At 44.8% G+C, this 20086-nt stretch overlaps 2 long non-coding RNA genes across 5 annotated transcripts in view; one reads left to right on the plus strand and one right to left on the minus strand.

Annotated features, from left to right (window-relative positions):
• LOC132392815 (uncharacterized) overlaps window positions 1-18228 on the plus strand; it is a 77569-nt gene extending 59341 nt beyond the window's left edge. For all 3 annotated transcript variants that reach the window (XR_009511661.1, XR_009511659.1, XR_009511660.1), the window contains one exon: window positions 16061-18228. This is a non-coding gene — a long non-coding RNA (uncharacterized LOC132392815). The remainder of the gene's footprint in view (window positions 1-16060) is intronic.
• LOC132392816 (uncharacterized) overlaps window positions 2426-20086 on the minus strand; it is a 156902-nt gene continuing 139241 nt past the window's right edge. For both annotated transcript variants that reach the window (XR_009511663.1, XR_009511662.1), the window contains one exon: window positions 2426-6459. This is a non-coding gene — a long non-coding RNA (uncharacterized LOC132392816). The remainder of the gene's footprint in view (window positions 6460-20086) is intronic.

Consider the following 20086-nt stretch of genomic DNA (forward strand, 5'->3'; position numbering starts at 1 on the left):
TCTGTGGCTACACCTTTGATGGCTGTTCAGTTCCCAGTGACTGAGGTAGTATCTCTAACACGTCACAGGTGCTGTTGTGATGTTTGGAATGGGGGATGATTTAGCGTTATTAATGTAGAGCTGTGTGGTTAATGCAGGATGCTTTGTCAGACACTTGACACAATGGAGCCAAGTTGAAGAAGTAGTCCAGTTAAGGGATGTGATTCAGAAAATGTGGAGGAGGCTTCACGCTGAACTGCAATTTTACTGTTCCAAACGATATCACTGAAGATTCAGAATGGAAGCACAAGAGATTGTAGATACTATCTAATGATCTGCAGCAGGTCAGCAGCATTTGTGGAGGGAAATCGATTACAGCCTAGAAATGGAACTTGATCTAGTATGTCAGTTGCCTGTTTCCTTCCACAGATGCTGCCTGACTCACCGAGTTCCTCCAGCAGCACACTTTTTGCTCTGAACAAAATATTCCTTTTCCCATTACACAAATCAAGAATTCTCTGGATTCACTCTATCTATTTTCTGATGATGACTGTGATGACTCAAGTCAAGTCACTTTTATTGTCATTTCAACCATAGCTGCTGGTACAGTACACAGTAAAATGTACTCAACATGTTTCTGAGTTTCAAAGCTAACATTTTTGTCTGTTTCATATAAATGACTATTTCTCCAATGGAAAGTTGGACAGTCAGATTCGGCAACCCATTTAATTTTTATTATCTCTTCTCCTACCAAAGTTGCATGTCCAGCCAAGGTCCTTTAGAATCCCTGTTACTCTATAATGTTAAATACCTCAAGGCTTTGAATATAACATTTATGATAATACAACACATAGTAGAAAGTTTATGGGTGTAAGCCCTGGTGCATAGATCTAAGCACAAAATCCAGGCTAATGTTTAAAGGCATATCGAGAGTGCATTGCCCTATCAGTGGTGTCAATGTTAAATTGGCGATCCACCTGCCCTCAAAGGCAGATGTAGAATAGTTCTGAAGGAACTCAATCAAAGTGAAGAAGGGAATACTCTTGGAGCAAAGTTTACCCTCAACCAACAATGCTGATACAGATATCTGGCCATTACCCTCTTTGCAGTTTGGGGATCTTGTCATGCTCTGGGTTTGGTATTTGATGTTCTTGACTGTATATAAAGTACTTTCGCCCATCCTGTCAGGAAAAGAAGCCCCACAAATGCTAGTCCAAAGCGGATTGCATTTGACATCAGGGTGGCATGATTTTTAAGGTGAATTAGAAACCCCATTTGGCAGGGGTGAGTAGTTTTTGCAATTACATACCATTCTTCAGCGAGGTTCAGTTTAGTCTGAAACACAAGGCTTCAGGAACCTTGTGTGAATACATTCCGAAACGTAGTGCTGAGCTAATCGCTCAGTTATGCTGGATTTGAAAAGGTGCCCCTTGCTGACTGATCAATGGTATCTGAGTGAGAGTCTGGGCTGAGGCATAAGAATACCACAGATCAGCAATCCTTGGAATGTGGGAGACTTTGTGTGGGGCCTAGGTCAGAATTGCCAGAGACTTCAGCTACTCCCTCTCTTGGTTGTTCTGAATGTCAAAGACTAATAACTTCAAGTGTTTCTCGTGCCCTGACCTTTTCAGGATGGTTGCCTTCGAACTTCTGAACTAGATCACTGCCACTGCTAAAGCTTCACAGGATCTGCCTTTATTTAGAGAGATTGCTCAGTCATCTCTTTCGCATTCATTACAGGGCCATATTCTCACAGGGTCTGTGCAGCAAAGTGGACTCACAAGGGCACTGAAAGTGTTCAGGGAATTGTTAATGCAAGCAAATCCCTGCAGCTTCTCTTTCTTTGAATTCCCAACCAGGAAAAGAAGGGGGAAGGAAAAAATAAAGAGGTGGATTTATGGATTATGATCTGGGATTTCCCAGAACATTTTGCAGTTGAATTCTACCACAAGAGAAAACTTAGTAGGCATTTTGAGCACAGTAAAAACTCACAAGTGATAATCTGTTTCCAATGATGTCATCAAAGGAGGGAAATAATGGTGAGGAAAACAGACTGAAGCATTGTGTCTTCTGTGGACTGGAAAGCTGATCGAAGCACAAGGAGTGTGAACACACAGGATAGTGGGAGATTATTTACTCTGTTGGAGGGTGTGAGGAACAGAAGTCACAGGTATGGGGAAGAGAACGAAGAGTAATCTGAGGAAAGACTTTTTTATGCAGTGATTGGTTGGAGTTTGGAGTGCACTGGCTGCAGATGAGATGGAGGCAGTCCCTTCATGAGGGAACTGGATAAATATACAGTGCAGACGATGTGCAGGACTGAGGAGAAAGGTTGGATCTACTGTATAAGAATTGATAGAAAACTGGTACAGACACAATGGTTCAAACAGCCCCTTTCTGTCCCGCGACCATTCAATGATTCTGCAAACCTTACTTCAAATTCAAATTCAAAAGTACATTTATTAGCAACGAATGTATAAATGATACAACGTTGAGGCAGCTACAAAGCAAGAAGCCCAAAAGAACCCAATTTAAAGAAATAAAATAGAGACCAACTGTTAGGACATCCACCCACCCGCGCCAGCTTCCGAGGCCTAGGTGCTCTAACTCTCCAGAGTACGGATAGCTGGCATAGCCCCTTTAAAGATTCAGGGCAGTCCCGCTAATTGGCAATCATGTTTTGGGAACCGAGGATTGAGCATTTAAGAAGCACCAGAATGAACTGCAGTCCAGTGCTCAATCATAAGCCTACTCGTGATTTCATCCAGTGTTTGTTTTGTGCTCAGATTCTCGATCCATTTGAAACCATATTTCGATCCTTGCCATGGATACTTCAGCATTTAGATCCAAGTCATTCTTGTCGAGGACTCTTGTCACAGTATGACTGAGTCAGTATGGAGTCCTTCGTCGGCTGTGACCAGCCACAGTGAAAATATTTCCCAACAGAGCTTGGAGTTAGACAACCTCCAGGTAGCCATGGGTCAACTTGGAGCAAGGAGGAGGCCAGAGTCACTTGGGAGAGCCAGTACACCTTCCAATCCTGGAACGACCTGGGTTCTTGCAGCAGCTTCCTCATCCAAAGCTCATGAGTGTTTGCACTCCAGCTATCCCAGTTCCCTTTGGAGTGCGGAAAGGTGGCCTTCATTATCTCTCTTCTGACTGGGAGAGCCCTGGATTGGGCCACCACACATAGGGAATTCACTCAGACTCGGAGGACTTCACGGCCGCCACGAGGGAGATGTTTCATCACCCTGCCGGAGCAAGCTGAGCCTCAGACTGCCTAGTGAAATTTTGATGGGGGGGGGGGGGGATGGACCTCAGCTGATTACACAATCGAATTTCGGACCTTGGCCCAGGAGACTGGTTGGAAGGGGGAGGTCTTGGCCATGCTATATCTCCATGGACTTCGAGAAAAACTGAAGGATGGCCTCACCTTTGGAGAGCTAGCAGAGAACTTAGAGGTTCTCACCAACTGGTCCATCCATCTTGATAATCGCCTGGCAGAACATGAGGTCAAGGAGGGCTTGCACAAGCCTGAACTCAACGTATTGTTGTTCCACACCCCAGTCTTGGACCATGGCCAGCCCAAAACCTGCTCAAAATCCAGTTGAATCCATGCAGATCTGTTGCTCTAGACTCTCCACCAATGCCGGTACCAAGGTTGCTGCTTTCACTGGGGGAAGCAGGGCACCTGTGGGCTACATCCACCTGGGGAACTGCTATGACTGACCAATGTCAGGACGACTGTGGCAGCAGCAGACACTACAGTCACCTGCATGGATTCTGGTCTTGTGGAGTTTACATGGGGTAAGGACTTGAGGTGAGTGAAGGCTTCTGTGGACTCTGGGGCAGCTGGTAATTTTCTGGATAGGGGAACAGCCCGTTGGTTCGACATACCTCTACGAGAGTTGAAACAGTCCTTGCCCGCGATTGTCTCAGACAGCCGCCCGCTAGGGTCTGGGCAGATCTGACAACAGGCTGTGGTTTTGCAGATGATGATGGGGGATCATGTGGACGACATTAGTTTCTACATTATTGACTCTGCACCCATACCCCCTGATCCTCAGGTACCCTTGCTGTCTTGGCATAACACATCCGTGGACTGGAGGGAGGGGAGGATTTCTGCCTGGTCCAGCCATTGTAAGAGGGTTTGTTTTCAGCTTGGCGTTCCAACCCTCAGACTTTCCTGAGACCAGGAGTCAACAAGGAAATAGACTTCTGCTCGGGGTAACCTGGAGCCTTCAGGAAACCCGGTCCTACCGGCAAGGGAAGACAAGCTGGCTCCTGCCAATAGGCCTGTGTGAGTCCTGACCCTGTCCGGTCAGGGGTGCGCTGGAACCAGATCTCTAGTTCAGGAACAAACCAAGGAGGTGCCCAAGCTGTATGCAACTAGCAGCTAAGCTAAAGGCTCCAGTTGCCAGGTTCCATCTCGGGGGAAGGCTCCAAAGCGGACACCTTGGAGCCTAGTCCCAGGAGAACAAGAAACCATTTGTCACATCTTGCTGTTGATTTCTGAGGAGACGGACGAGGATTAGACTTTTTTCACTAAAGATTCTTGTGGTCCTATGGGGGAGACTGGAGTCTGCTGAATAACCCCCCGCTGCCAACAGAGTCTCAGGAGTCATCCTCAGAATAAGGTTCGGGGATAAGTGCAGCACCTAGCTGGTAGAAATCCCTTCCATTTATAAGGATTTGGAAGAGGTCTTCATCTAGGGAAAGGCCTCGAGTCTTCCACCACACTGACCCTATGACTGTGCAATAGGTACGTGTCTTCCGCGGGGTTGATCTTCCACACTCTCAGACCCGGAGAGAAACACTGTGGTGGAGTATGTTAAGGAGGCTCTTGCCCTGGAATTCATTTGCCCCTCCACCTCTGGCTGCTTCTTTGTACGGAAGGACAGGAATGGCGTCACTGGCTTGAAGGGACCAAGAACTCTTTTATCATATGGACGGACCACAAGAACCTCACTTACATTCAGGAGGCCAAGAGACCGAATTCCAGGCAAGCCAGGTGGTCCCTTTTCTTCAACTGTTTTAATTTCATCCTGACCTATCGACCAAGATCTAAGAACAAGAAGCCAGATGCCTTGTCCTGTCAGTTTGATGAACTCAAACGGGGAAAGCAGCCTACCACCATTTCGCCCCAGGCCAAGGTGATAGCGTAAATTCATCAGGGGATTGACACACTTGTTCACAAGACCTAGGCGCAAGGAGATATTCCTCAGAATGGTCCTCCGGGTCGGCTGTTCGTTCCTAGTCCTTTCCACTCTCAGGTTCTTCAATGAGGACATGCATTGAGATTGACGTCTCACCCAGAGATTGTCAGGACCCTGAAATTCATTGAGAAGTCATTGGTAGCCCAGAATGATAAGAGAGATCCATCAATACGTGCTGGCATGAGGTGTGCACTCAGAACAAGGAGGCCCGCATCCAACCTCAGAGGTTTCTTCACCCTCTGCCTATTCTGGAAAGACCATACGCTCACATCTCCATGGACTTTGTCACAGGTCTTCGTCCTTCCAAGGGAAAGACCATAATGATAATTGTTGATTGCTTTTCGAAGGCTTATGAATTCATCACCCTGAACATACATGGATCTGCAGCGGAGATGGCCAAGATTGTCCTGCAGCAGGTCTTCAGAATCCTTGGTTTTCCGTTGGACACTGAGTCGGATTGTGGTCCATAATTCACATCATGTTTCTGGAGGGCATGTTGCAAGCTGATTGGGGCAACAGCAAGTCTTTCCTCTGGGTTTCACTCACAGTACCAAGCCAGACAGAGCAGTGGAATGTACCTGGCCTCTGAAAGACCAAACTAGTGGTGTGACCATTTGATGTGGGCAGAGATTGTCCACAACACTTTATGGCATGTGGAGCACGGGATGCCGCCTTTCGAATGCCAGTCTGGGTGTTCTCTTCCCTGAGCAGGAGGCAGAGGTTGAGGTTCCTGAGGCTCTAGATCTCATCCAACCCTGCAAGAATAGATGGACTAGGGCAAGCGAGATTTTGTTAGCTTCTACTCCGAAGGCTGAAGTAAAGGTTAATTTTGCAGCCTGAGCAACGGGTCTGCCTCTGCGAGTGGAGTCCAGGAAATTAGTGCCCAAGTTCATTGGACCTTCCAGGATTCTTAGAAAAGTAAACCTGGTGGTCTACATTTTGCAGTTCCCTCAAGATCAATCCCACTTTCCATAGGATACAGGTTTTCACCATGAGAAGAATTTTTGACTTGCATACTGTTTGAGGTGTTTGGCAATATCTCATGGACTGGGAAGGATTCGGATGGGAGGAGAGGTGCTGGGTACCTGAAGGAGACATCTTGGATCTGGCTCTCATCCATGACTACAATCATCATCTCTCTGGGCAGCCAGGACCATCAGGAGTCGGCTGTTCTGCGCTCAGATACTCGATCCAGTTTGAAATCATGTCTCGATCCTTGCCGCAGATACTCCAGTGTTTGGGTCCAAGCCGTTCATTCTCGTCACTCCAACGCCCAATGCACAGAGAAAGAGAGAGAAAAACACAAATCACATGAAAAGAAACGAGCAACAACACTCTGAACCAAAGTTAATTCTTAGATCTGAACCCCAGAGTAGGCCCAAGCCTCAGTATCAGTTCACCATATTAGTGAGTACAGAGCACAGCAGCTGGGACAGTCTTCATAGCCTTAGTGCCACGAAGAGAGGGGTGAATATCGTGAGCGAAATACACTCCTGTCTTCAATCCCAACACCCTGTCTTTCCAGTCTATCTGGGACAGTGTTTAACGTCCAAACAGTGTATCGTACCTTGCACTATGACCCGGACACCACTGAAATGAAAGGCTCCGGGCCTAGACCACACCGCCCAGCAGTTTGCTCTGAGCCCAGATTTTGCTATCTGGCCTGAAGCCACTCTTGTCAACTTGGCACCTTGAATGATCTAACCTCACACCTGGGCCAGTTGTACAGGCATCAAAACTCCTCTGCCTCGACTTCTCCTCTCCGAATGGCTCACTCCATCTGCGTCAATTCTGCAACGTACCAGCACGGTTCATCCTTTGAATTCGGTTTGCCTTTGCTCACCTCTTCATTGCTTGCAGTGATAAGTTACCACAATTTACTTCAGAAAAGGTGTCATTAGTAATGTTTTAGCCAAATTTCTTGCCTTTGAACTACCAGTGAGCTGTCGCACACATTCTGTAGCACCATCTTAAACTGGAAATCAGGAACTTCCCCAATCTTCTCAGCATAAAGCAATCCCTCACATCTTCTTCTGAGACACAAGTGCCTTGATTTAACTTCACATTAGGAAGATAACACATTCTGAGGGGGTGCAGCACTCCCTCAGAATGACACAGGTGCCTCAACCTTGCCTAATCAACATTGTTCAATATTCAGCAATGTCTGGTGGTGTGTTATTTATAATATTGATTGCTACAGCACAGGAAGGGTGTGATTAGAGATATCGTGAGCCTGTTTCCGTGTTGTATGGCACTTCATGATTCAATGGTTGAGAACAATGATTGTTATTTTAAAGCAGTCTATCAGCACGTTGAGATGTCTGTGAGGAAATGCTGCAGACTGGCAGAGTCCAGGCTGAGGGATGAACTGAAGCTTGTTGTAGGCAATGCTAAGGCTCCACGAGAAAGAGGAGGGAGTCTTAGAGAACCAATACAAGCAATGTGGACTCACTGAACCAGTCTTTGCAAAGACATGTTCTGCTGGGAATGGGTTCAATGCAAATATTTAAACAATGTGGGACCACACAGCTGCTGGGGGAGGGTTACCATTTACATCTTTCCATCAACGCTCCACAGAATGGCACACACTAGTGTCACACACTCCCAGGGTTAGACACAGAATGAAACTTGCTCTAAAAGTACCATTATCTCACTGAGGGAAAAGCTGAGACACAGAGTGAAGCTTCCTCCAAACAGTCCCATCATACTTCCAGGCAGTGGAATTAACACTAAGTGAAGTTCCCTCTAACAGTCCTGTCATACGTTTGCAGCACAGTAAAAAACATAACCTACCACAGGGAGTTCCCATCACAGCATTAAACTGCTGGGTGCTGCTTTTCCTTCGCAAAGTCTTGATGTCTGGTTTTATTTTAAGGGCTTGTCATGTTTCCCACTATCTGATACTAAAGCCATTGTCTTTATCCCTGCCACAAACTCTTTCTCACTGCCAATTACTCTACCCCTCCCCCATCCCTTTCTGGCTACTGTCCAAGGCTGAATAACATCGTTTGTAACCTTAACCTTAACATTGCCAGGTATGTGGGAACTGGGCATCAAATGTACTGAGAATAACTTGGTGGCTTGAGGCCCATTTAGATGCTATGTCTCAGGTAGTTATTAAGGATGTAGAGTAGGACAGCACAGGAACAGTGCCTTAGCCCATAATGTGGTCTGAACTAACTAAATTAGTAATCAACTGCCTAGCTAAAGTAATCCCTTCTGCCTACACGGTGCACACACTCTTGCATTTCCTGCACATTCATGTGCCATGCGCACCTATTGAATTCCTCAACCGAGTTATGATCTTGTTTCTTTGTTTTCTTTGTTCAAATTCCAGTCTCTTACACATTTGGACACGCTGCGCTCTATCCATAGTGTTAAACAAACTCTGTGATCCTGTACTTGAGGAACAGTGGGGAGATAGTCCCGATGTGCTGGACAATGTTCATCCAACAAGTCCAATGGCTAAGCAGCATTGTGAAATCTTCCTGCATTCAGGCTCACATCTTTCCATGCTGCCAGTTGACTGTAAAGAACACAGGGATGCCTGAAGGTTATGAGCAATGCTATATAAATGAAAATTCCCTCATGCTGTCTATTTGGGCACGGTAAATTCTCTAAATCCCTGTATTAAGGATTTTATTGATAAAGATAATTGCATTCCTTGACTCTAGTTGTTAGTGAGTGAATTTTCCTTAAACATTAATTTAATATTAGAACTAAATTTGTTACAAAGTTGGCACTGGGAAGCAGCCAGAAGAGACCCTGCTTCACAATTCCAACAACCTGGGTTTAATCCCAACCTCCAGTACTGTCTGTGTGGAGATTGCACATTCTCCATATGACTGTCTGAGTTTCTTCTGCGTGTTCCCATCCCAGAAAAATGTGCAGGTTAGCAGGTTAAATGGCTGTTGTACATTGTCCCTAGTGTGTTGGTGTGTGGTAGAATCTCAGGGAGAGTTGATGGTCATGTGGGGAGAGTCAAGTGGGGTGAGGTAGGATTAATGAAGTAGTGTTCATGAGTTCATGTTTGGGAATATGATGGTGGAGGGGAAGAAGCTGTTCTTTAAAAAATGAGTTTGGGTCTTCAGGCTCCTGTATCTCATCCCAGGTGGTAGTAAAGAAAAGAGGAACTGGACAATGTGGGTCCTTAGTGAATAATGCCTTCTTTTTGAGGCACTACCACTTGAAGATTTCCTTGATGGTGAGGAGGGTTATGCCTGTGATGGAGTTGGTTGAATCTTGCAGTCCTGTGCATTGGAGGCTCCACTCCAGGTTGTGATGCAATTAGTCAGAATGATGCCCACCATAGTTCACCATACAGTCATTGGTGTAGAGAGAGTGAATGGCTTGTTCCTATGGTGCAAAATCAGTGGTAGAGCATGTCAGACAGAAGAGAGAAGAAGGTAAAAGAATTAGAACCAGTTAAGATACAGTGTGGGATTGTGAAGATGAGAACTGCTGACTCAATTGCCTTACTCTCAGCTGAGTCAAGAGTGCAACCGGAATTCACATACAGAATTCACAAGAAAATATTACCAGAAATAGCATGGGATGAAAAATGCCATTTAAGCTCATCCAATCACAGCAATTCCCTCTGTTCTACCCCTCCCCCACGTTCTCTTCTACAGAAAACTAAACTCTCTTTCCCAGTTCTGAAGAAAGTCACACATCAGAAGTTTTTTTCCCCACAGAAGCTGCCTGGCCAGCTGAGTTTCCAGCACGATGCAATTTTGTTTTAGGAGCAGGATTAGGCTGCCAGACCCCTCAAGGACCCCCTCTCCATTCAATACAATCATGTCTGATCTACCCCGGACTTCAACATCTCCTCTGTGCTGATTTTCCACTACACTCAATTCCCACTTTTGAGTTGCACCTTCAAAAATGCATTCATGTGCACACATGTCACCTGAGTGTTTGAAGTGCCACTCAAAAGCTGGAGAAATTTAAATCCAAATACACAATCTGGGCTGGTATTTATTGAACAGACATCCATCTTGCAGGCGTTGGGTAGTTTGTTCAGAGTTTGTAGCAATCAGTATGAGAGCACTTTGTACCTGTGGGGCAGATATGAAAAACTCTAGAAATAATAAAAGAAAGGTCAGTATCTAGCTTTGATTATATAGGGTCCTGGTAAGAGTATATTTGGAAATACTATGCACAAGTCAGGTCTCCATACCTAATGCACTGTATACTTAAGAGCATAGAAAAAAAGCTGTAGGTTATTCAGCCCTTTGAACCTGCTCTATCGTTCACAATAATCATGGAAAATCACTCAAATTCATGGAGCCATACAGTATGTAAACAAGCCCTTCCCTCCACCAAGTCAGGGCTGACCATCAACCCTCTACCTCTACCCAATCCCATCTTATTCTTCCCATATTTCCATCATCTCCTCTCAGATTCTAACACCCACTTACACAAAAGGGGAAATTCAAAGTTGTCAATTAGCCACCAATGTGATAGATGTGTTTAGATATGGGAGGAAATTAGTGTGCTCAGCCAAAATCCATGCGATCTTAGGTTAGCATGCAAGAGCCACACAGACAGCACCAAAGGCCTGGAGTGAATCCAGGTCACTGGAGATCTAGTGCAGCTCTTTGCCAGCTATGCCACTGTGTCCTGTGCCAGCTTTCTCCCCATACCTCTTGATCCATATAGACCTAAGAATGATATCTAAATCCTTCTTGCATATAGTTCATGATTTAACTTAAAATGCTCTCCGTGGTAGATAATTCAACACTTCAGGGGTGAAGAAGGGAGAAAGGGCAGGGAAGCTTCACTACTTGATTCCTGGGTTGGGTTTTGTACTTGGAGGAAACTACCCATACTCTTGTGAGTTTCAAACAATGAGTGGGTGGCCCTGTTGAAAATTACAGAGTTGTTATGGGGTATGACAGGGTAGATATGGAGTAGATGCTTCCCCTCTTTGAGATATCTGGAACACAAGGTCAAAATAAATGGCCACTGAGGAATGAGATGAGGAGAAATTTCTTCACTCAGGGAACAGTGAATCTTTGGAATGATTTGCCCAGGAAGGCTGTGGAGGCTCAGTTGCTAAAAAAGGATCAAAAGATTTTTTAATTATTAAAGGAACTAAAAGATATTGGGTTAGTTCAGGAAAATTGTGCTGAGGTAAAAGATCAGGTTTGATCTCATTTAATGATGGAACAGAAATGCGGGGCCAAATATCACGTTCTTGCTTCTTTTTCTTATGATCTAACGATGGAGAATGGGGTGGAAAGGTGAGTATCGGGGTGGTGGGGGACGGTGAGTACAGTCTTCAGTCATTTCTAGTTATGGACACATTAGCCAGCAGGTCTCAGGTGAAACTTGAGGTCAGTCACTTCAGTATTAGAGGATGTCCACCTTTGAGGGATGGGTGGTATTTTGGCTGGAAGCAATGAAGATGCAATGGATCTGGGACCAGTCCATATTCCAGAAGGTTCCACCATTGTTCTCTTATGCAGTTACAAGGAAACAGATTCTTGACCTCACACTATGATCTTGCACCTTTTTGTCAACCCGCACTGCACTTTCTCTGTAGCGGTTACACTTTATTCTGCATTCTGTTATTGTTTTACCTTGCACTACCTCAGTACCTGTGTATTGAATTGATCTGTATGAACAACATTCAAGACAAGCTTTTCACTGTACCTCAGAACCCATGACAATAATAAACCTGTTTATCTTATGTAACTTCGAAACATTAAACTAACTCAAAGAAAGGCTCAGGAGTCCGGGAATGTGGGTCCAACTTTGTGTTTACTTTTTAGCAAGGCGCGCACATATCACGTGGCGATGGGATGACATTGGCAATTCACGTATTTATACATATGATCTATAATGAATTATTTAAACAAACAGGGATGTTTAATCAGCCAATATACATAATGACAAGATTACTCAAACATAACTTAAATATTAAATAGTTAACAATTCCGATTCCAAATTTTGGTGTAATCCCTTTGGAATGTTCTACATTGAGCAAGGCACAAAAGCTAAATCCTGACTCTGCCCATTCTGTGAGGGGGTTTGACTGAGGGTGCTTGTCAAGTGGGCAAGATCTAACTCTATTGCAATTTTCTTTGCTAATGCCCAACTGATCCTTGCACTACCTCCAAATTCAATAGATGGTACACCACAGGTACTACTGTAGCCGACAAAATAGTTGTGGAACGTAGCTAATATACTAATGTGGAAAACATACTGGATAAGATCTGGAAGGATTCCAACAAATCTGGAAAGCAACTACAGGCATTTAAACAACCCTCCCCTACCCCCCCCCCCCCCCCCCCCCACGGCATACTGTCTCATGGTTCTTCACAAGAGTACTTGCAGACAATGAACCAAAGCCAGGGATGTAAGATGGTCAAACAATAAGTTCTGGAGAGCATCTTAAGGGAAGAGAGAGAGAGGGGGCAAAGGCTAGGACAGAGAATGGATGGCAATAACATTGACAGCTATGATGGGATGAAAGGAACTGGCATGTAGAGGAGGTCAGAAATGAGTGTTCAGAGAACTTGTAGAGGTTATGGAGGAAGGGGAGATGCTCCTAGTTTGGATAAATGTGTGTGGAGTGATTTTTTTCAGAAAACCTTTTATGTTAAATACAGTAGGTATTTTGCCGGATTGCAAACTAGTAACATTGTTTCTCTTGCTCTGTGATGTACCATGTTTAGATTCAACATACTTTATCACATTTTTAACTAGATTAATAGCTTTGCAAGATTTCTATAAAGAATGTATAACCTCCTGAGGAGACAGAAATCTTTCTTTCCCATACTTTACTTGCCAGTTGCTGTTGACTCACTGGAAATAAATGGAAGAGCCTAATGACAAAAGTGGCATCCTTTCCTGGTTATTATAACATTGGGCTGGCGTTATGTACGGTTGACAGTCTATCGTGCTTTCAATATTTATTGCTATAAATGGTGAGAGAGAAGATAGCAACCAAATGCCTGGGAGTGCTGTCATATGAATGACCAGTGGGACAGTCTGATGGGGATTTGGGATGCTCAGCTTCCATCTTGTCATTAACAGTCCAATGTCCAAGATCAGCTGACCAACTGGGTTGGTAAGTGTGTTGCTGCAGTACTAAGAAGTCTATGCATGATACAGTGAATTGAATTGATTTTATTTCTTACATCCTTCACATACATGAGGAGTAAAAATCTTTACGTTACATCTCTGTCTAAGTGTGCAATGTGCAAGCATAGTAAATTATAATAAATAGGACAGTCAATGTAACATAGAAATATACTCAGATCAGCATGAGTTAATCAGTCTGATGGCCTGGTGGAAGAAGCTGTCCCAGAGCCTGTTGGTCCTGGCTTTTATGCTGTGGTACCATTTCCCGGATGATAGCAGCTGGAATAGATTGTGGTTAAGGTCACTTGGGTCCCCAATGATCCCACAGGCCCTTTTTATACACCTGTCCTTGTAAATGTCCTGAATCATGGGAAGTTCACACCACTGGGCTGTCCTCACCACTCTCTGCAGAGTCCTGTGATTAAGGGAGGCGCAGTTCCCATACCAGACAGTGATGCAGCCAGTCAGGATGCTCTCAGTTGTGCCCTGTAGAAAGTTCTTAGGATTTGGGGGCCCATACCAAACTTCTTCAACCATCTGAGGAGAAAGAGGCGCTATTGTGCCTTTTCATCACACGGCTGGTGTGTACAGATCACGTGAGGTCCTCTGTAATGTGGATGCTGAGGAATTTAAAACTGTTTACCCTCTCAAACCCAGCTCCATTGATGTCAATAGGGGTTAGCCCACCTCCATTCCTACTGTAATCCACAACCACTCCTTTGTTTTTGCAACATTGAGGGTGATGTTGTTTTCTTGACACCACTAGATAGTCAGAGAGATGACTTCTTCCCTGCAGGCCACCTTGTTATTGTTTGAGATAAGGCCAATCAATGGAGTGTCATCAGCAAATTTAATTAGCAGATTGGGACTGTGGGTGGCGACACAGTCATGGGTATACAGGGAGTAAAGGAGGGGACTTAGTAAGCAGCCCTGAGAGGGCTCCTGTGTTGAGAGTCAGAGGGATGGAGGTGAGGGAGCCCACTCTTACCACCCGCCAGTGATCTGACAGGATCCAGCTGCACAAGGCAGAGTCAAGGCCAAGGTCTCTGACCTCCTGTCGAGCCTGGCTGGAATTATGGTGTTGAATGCTGAACTGTAGTCCAAGAACAGCATTCTCACATAAGCATCCTTCTTCTCCAGATGTGTAAGGACGGTATGTAGAGTGGTGGCTATTGTGCTGTCTGTCGATCGGTTGTGTCGGTAGGCGAATTGTAGGGGGTCCAGTTTGGGTGGTAGCAAGCTGCAGGTGTAATCCCTGACCAGCCTCCCAAAGCATTTGCTTATTATTGAGGTGAGTGTGACAGGACGCCAGTCGTTCAGACATGTTACCTTGGTCTATTTTGGTACAGGGACAGTGGTGGATAATCTGAAGCAGTAGGGTACTCTACACTGGGAGAGGGGGTGATTAAAAATGTCTGTGAACACACCTGCTAGTTGTGCTGCGCACATCCTGAGTACTCGCCCTGGGATGCCATCCGGCCCCACAGCCTTGTGACTGTCCACCCATTGGAAACATCTGTGTACCTCAGCCTCAGAGATGACCAGGTTGCAGGTTGAGGCGGTGGCTTTCCTCAGAGGCTCAGAGATAGCGACATCGAACTGAGTGTAAAGGCGACTGATCTCATCTGGGAGAGAGGCCATGCTGTTGGAGGCACCGCTACGTTTGGCTTTGAAGTCTGCGATGGTATGCAACCCTTGCCACAAGTCAAGTATGCTGTTCGTTGTGAATCTTGACACAATCTTGTCCCTGTATTGTTGTTTCGCAGCCTTGATAGCTTTGCACAGACCATAGCGCCAAAGTGGTGGGTGCTCTTGAGCGATATGGGCTAACGGTGGGCATGGGCCAGTTGGCCAAAGGGACTCTTTCTCTGCTTTATTGATTCTGTGGCTCCTTCTTTCAGTTGTGGCCAATGCCCAGAATAAAGGGCCAGTCACTCAGGACAATGAAGAGGAGAAACCTTTAACTGAGTTGTAATTAACAGAAACAGGCCCTTTAGCCCTCTAAGACCACACTGACCATCAACACCCCTCCCATTTATACACTAATGCCACCCTAGCCCATGTTATTCTTCTCACATTCCCATTACCTCCTCTCAGATTTAACCACTCACTTACAATCCAGGGGCAGTTTAGAGTGGACAACTAACCCACTACCTTTGTGAGTTGGAAGGAAATCAAAGCATATGGAGGAAACCCATTCAATCAAAGAGTGCCATTTGTACCACATGAAAGCAAGGTCTTCAGACCAACTCCTCCATATTGAATAAGGTGCCTCCCCATGCTGGTCCTATTTTTCTGCATTTGGCTCATCTCTCTCTCTAAAATTTTCCTCTCGATGTACCTGTCCAAGTGTCTTTTAACTGTTACAATTGTACCTGTCTCTACCACCTCCTCTGACAGCATGTTCCACAGAGAGTGCATGCAAACTCCACACCGACAGCACCTGAGATCATGATTGAAGGTGGGTCACTGGTGCTGTAAAGCAGCAGCTCTAGTAGTTCTAGCTGCACCACCCTTTCACCTATTCCCTATCCGTGTAGGGTTCCAGTCTCCGAGTTTATTCAAGAAGCAAGTAATGATTATTTTGGATTGTAAGGGAAAATGAGAGAAAATATTTAGTACAGGAGAGTGACCCTGAGGTAAAAGGTCAGCCTTGATCTTAATGAATGACAGCATAAGGGCATTACCTTAGGAGGATGATGGCACCTAACTTTGCTTGCATCTTTGGAAACAGCTCTATTTCTATCTTTAATATCTTTATTTTTCTCTTTCAGGATTCTTTTGAAGACCCTGGCCTGGAGTTACACGATGACTTCGGTTCTTTGCGGGAGTGGGACTTACTCTCAAGGTTTCACAACTGGACACTTTTCGATATACCAAGGACGCAGCCTACAAGACTAGTACGCTTTCAGGGTTCCGAGATTTCGTGGCTCTGGAGGCGGCTGGACTCGAGGTCGGTGCCTCCGCAGGAAACTGGCGTGTCATGGGAGTACAGGGAAGATCGAAAGCAGCGAGTTGGCTGCTGGCTGTGTGCCCAGAGACCTGAGTTCTTCAGGCTCAGAGCTCAGAAAAGGCGATGCGACAGACTTTTAACATCATAAATCAGCGAGTTGTTTGTTATGTCTCCTCTCTCGCTGTGAAACAGGGACACCTCTTTTTCCCTTATTAGGGAGAGAGAGAACCTGTGATATGTCAAATACCAGGTGAATGAGTAGTCTTTGGGGTACTGCAAGTCTGTGTCTTTATTGATGCTTTGCTGCACGCTTGAGTGCTTGGTGCTCAAATCGTTTTTTTTGCTGGTGGGGGAGAGGGGATTGTTGCTTTGCTGCTGCTTATGCATGGGAGGGAGGAGTTGGGGGGGCTTTGGGGTTCTAACATCTAACTGTCATTCATTCTTTGGGGCACTCCTCTGTTTTCGTGGATGGTTGTGAAGAAAAAGAATTTCTGGATGTATATTGTATACATTCCTCTGACATTAACTGTACCTTTGAAACCTCCCAAGACAGAAGCCCCAATTATCTTGAAAGAGAGGGGTGAGGGACCATGAAAGTATCAACAAGTTCCCCTTCTAATGTGACGTCAGTGCTGCTGGGAAGATGTAGTCATTCTGGCGATTGTTCAGTCAAGAGTCAACGAGCAGCTGGGTGATGGGGAGCTGCACACTTCTGGCCTCACCATCATATGTGTTCATATTGCGAAAGGGGGACAGAGATGGGCTTGTCGAGGGATCAACAAAGTATCTATCGATCTATCTACCTACAGAAAGCAGCAACAACGAGACTACAGAAGAGATAATGATGAGAAAATCAGTCCTTTAGCCGTTTTGATATTGGTCAGGATACACAAGAACAACACTGTTCCTGCATATAATGCTGCTAAACTACATTCGGAGTTCTTCAACCTTTTCACTGACTTGACAGGTAGAGTTAGAGTACATTCCTAAATGGGCCAAGTCACACCACCTTTCAGCCGCTATTTCTGGGATGCTTCTTGGAATTTAAAAGCTACAGGATGAAGATTAGGGCAGTTTCTTGTTGGGACAAGCTGCCTGTTCAGTCAGATACAGCTAGCAGGAGAGTCAAATTGCCCAAAGCAACAAAATGCATGCACAAGATTTTTTTGTCTTTTTACATGTTTGAAAGTTTGTTTTGGAATTGCTTGGTTATGGAGGCAAAGAATAGGGCAGTAGCAATGTGGAATATTTCAAGTACTTGGGCAATAGTCACCAACCACTTTTAAGGCAGGTCTTGATATCCCAGAGATTAGCTGCTTTTGGAGAGATTTAAGGGATTGAGAGTGTTGCAAAGAAAACAGCAAATCAGCAGTGGTTTCACACATAGTTAACTTATAACTGAGAGGCCTAGATAAACAATTCAAAAGCATTATTTTAAATCACTGTCTGGCAGTCATGGATGTTAATTTCAGTTCATAATCAGGAATTTTTAAAACATTTGTAATCTGATCGTTAGTAATGATGACCATCAAAATAACAAATTGTGGTAAAAACCTGTCCGGTTCACCTGTGCCTCAGGGATGAAAAGTATGCCATTAATCCACAATACAAAAATTGAATAAAGATTGGAAACACTCAGCTGGCTCTGATGACGGCGTTCCTTCTCAACAGATGCGGTCCTGTTGACCGATTCCAGCACCTTATGTTTTTGATTCAGATTTCCAGCATCTGCAGCTTTTAGATTCCCATTGTTACGTGGTCTGGCCTATGTATAGCCTATGTGCAGCTGACTCTGGCGTGACTTAGTGAGCAGTTCAATGGAATATAATAGCAGAAAAGCGATACAACAGACAGAATACTCAGCACTTCAATCACAACAAAGACACTGTTAGTGCAATCAAACTTTCAAAGTTCTCTTCAGATGTTGTGCGTAATTTACGAGAGCTGTCACCTGAATTACCTGACACCTGAATTACTCACGCAACAACTTGATGCAGTCATACTCACATTTTATGGACAGTGTGCCAGACACCTCCATTATAATCCCTGGTTATGTCTTGTCCCGTCAGCAGGGCGTATCCACCAAAGTGGTGTAAGGTGATGCACGGGTCGGAAGAAGTAGCTCCTGAGATCCCCAACATTATCAGGGTCACTAGCAAACTCAAATGCAGGAATCCCAGAGATTTTGGCAATTCAAACCAAACAAAAGATGTATTACTGAGATTAGCCAGCAAAACTAACAAGAACTCAGGCAAACTATACAGAATCTAGAAGAACTAAAATAACTCATGGTACACAGAAGGACTCTGTCAGTGTTTCACCAGACAAGAGTCCACAATACCAAGCAAGCCCCCCTGAAATACACCCTGGTGCATGCAGGAACTCAAGACCAATCAGACAGCCCCAGTGTCTAACAGAAGCAATAACCCCCAAAGACAACAACTACAATGCAAGTCATTGAAAATCCCATACTAATTCCATTATCCCAAATTGAATAAAAGTGATAAATACAAACAGAGTTTAACAAACTCCATGATACCAAATGAGACACCGGCAACACAAAGTGAAAACCCAGAGCTAGTCCAAAGACAACTGGACATAAAAGGTAAACAATCCAAGGAACACTGCATACTTACGAGGTTAAACCAAGAAAATATAATCCACATACTAACTTAATTTTTTTTTCTTTTGGTTTACAATTGACCCCTGGTTGTGACAGAAACTTCACCCGTCTTCTAAGGCTGACTCCCAGTGGCTTAGGGCAATCAGGATGAAGCCAATGAAAATCAGTAATCAGGTCAGGATCCAAAATATCCCAGACCAAAACCCAACTTCCCTCCTCTGGGCCATACCCCTCCCAATCAACCAAATATTGGAACTGCCCCTTAACTTCCTGGGAGTCAAGCAACCCGTGGACAGTGTAAATAGATTCTCCATCTATGATTCTAGGAGGTGGGGAGGTTTAGGAGTAGGAGCAAAAGGTCTATAGGGTAAGGGTTTAAGTTTAGAGACATGAAGGGTGGGCTGGATTTGGAGAGACCTGCAACATTGTAATTTATAAGAAATTATAAAAATCCTCATAACAATCCTTAAGAGTCCAATGAAGTGAGGAGCTGGCTTGCAGGATTATATTTTAAGGGGGAGGTTTTGGGTAGAGAGACAAACCTGCTGACACACACAAAAAGAAGAAACCCAGTCATCTCCTCCTATTGGCATGCAAGTGCTGCCTCACCAAAGTAAGTTCCAAAGTCCTCTTGGCTTTAAGCCATAACTGCTTACAGCACTCATCAAACTGTTTAGCAGATGGAGCACCAACTTCCGCATCCTGCTCAGGAAAGAGAGAAACTTAAACCCAAATTGACATTCAGAAGGAGACGTGTTAGTGAAGATTGTAATGAGCCGTCTCTGCCCAGATTAACTGGTCATTCCAAGAGGACTGGTTACCAGAAACAAGGCAGCAAAGAGTGAGTTCCAAAACTGGGTTAGTCCTCTGAGTCTGACTATTCGTCTGTGGGTGAAAACCAGAAGAAAGGCTCCAATAAGTTTACAAAATGCTTGCCAAAACTTGGAAGTAAATTGTGGACCCCTGTCAGAGACAATATCGGAAGGAATTCCATGTACCTTAAAAAAAATGTCTACAGTTTTATGGGCTGTGGGCAACTTAGTGAGGGGAAAAATTACAAACTTTGGAAAATTGATCAACAACTAACATTACAGTAAAGGAGCGTGAAGGGGGCAGACCAGAGAGATGGGACCAGGGGTGAGAGGGGATGGAGAAGACCCTGGGGAGAAGAAGTAGAATAGTTGGAATGGGCACAACCATCACATGCCTAGACAAATGACTTGA

The sequence above is a fragment of the Hypanus sabinus genome, chromosome 4 (assembly GCF_030144855.1).
Source record: "Hypanus sabinus isolate sHypSab1 chromosome 4, sHypSab1.hap1, whole genome shotgun sequence".
NCBI classification, from domain to species: domain Eukaryota; kingdom Metazoa; phylum Chordata; class Chondrichthyes; order Myliobatiformes; family Dasyatidae; genus Hypanus; species Hypanus sabinus.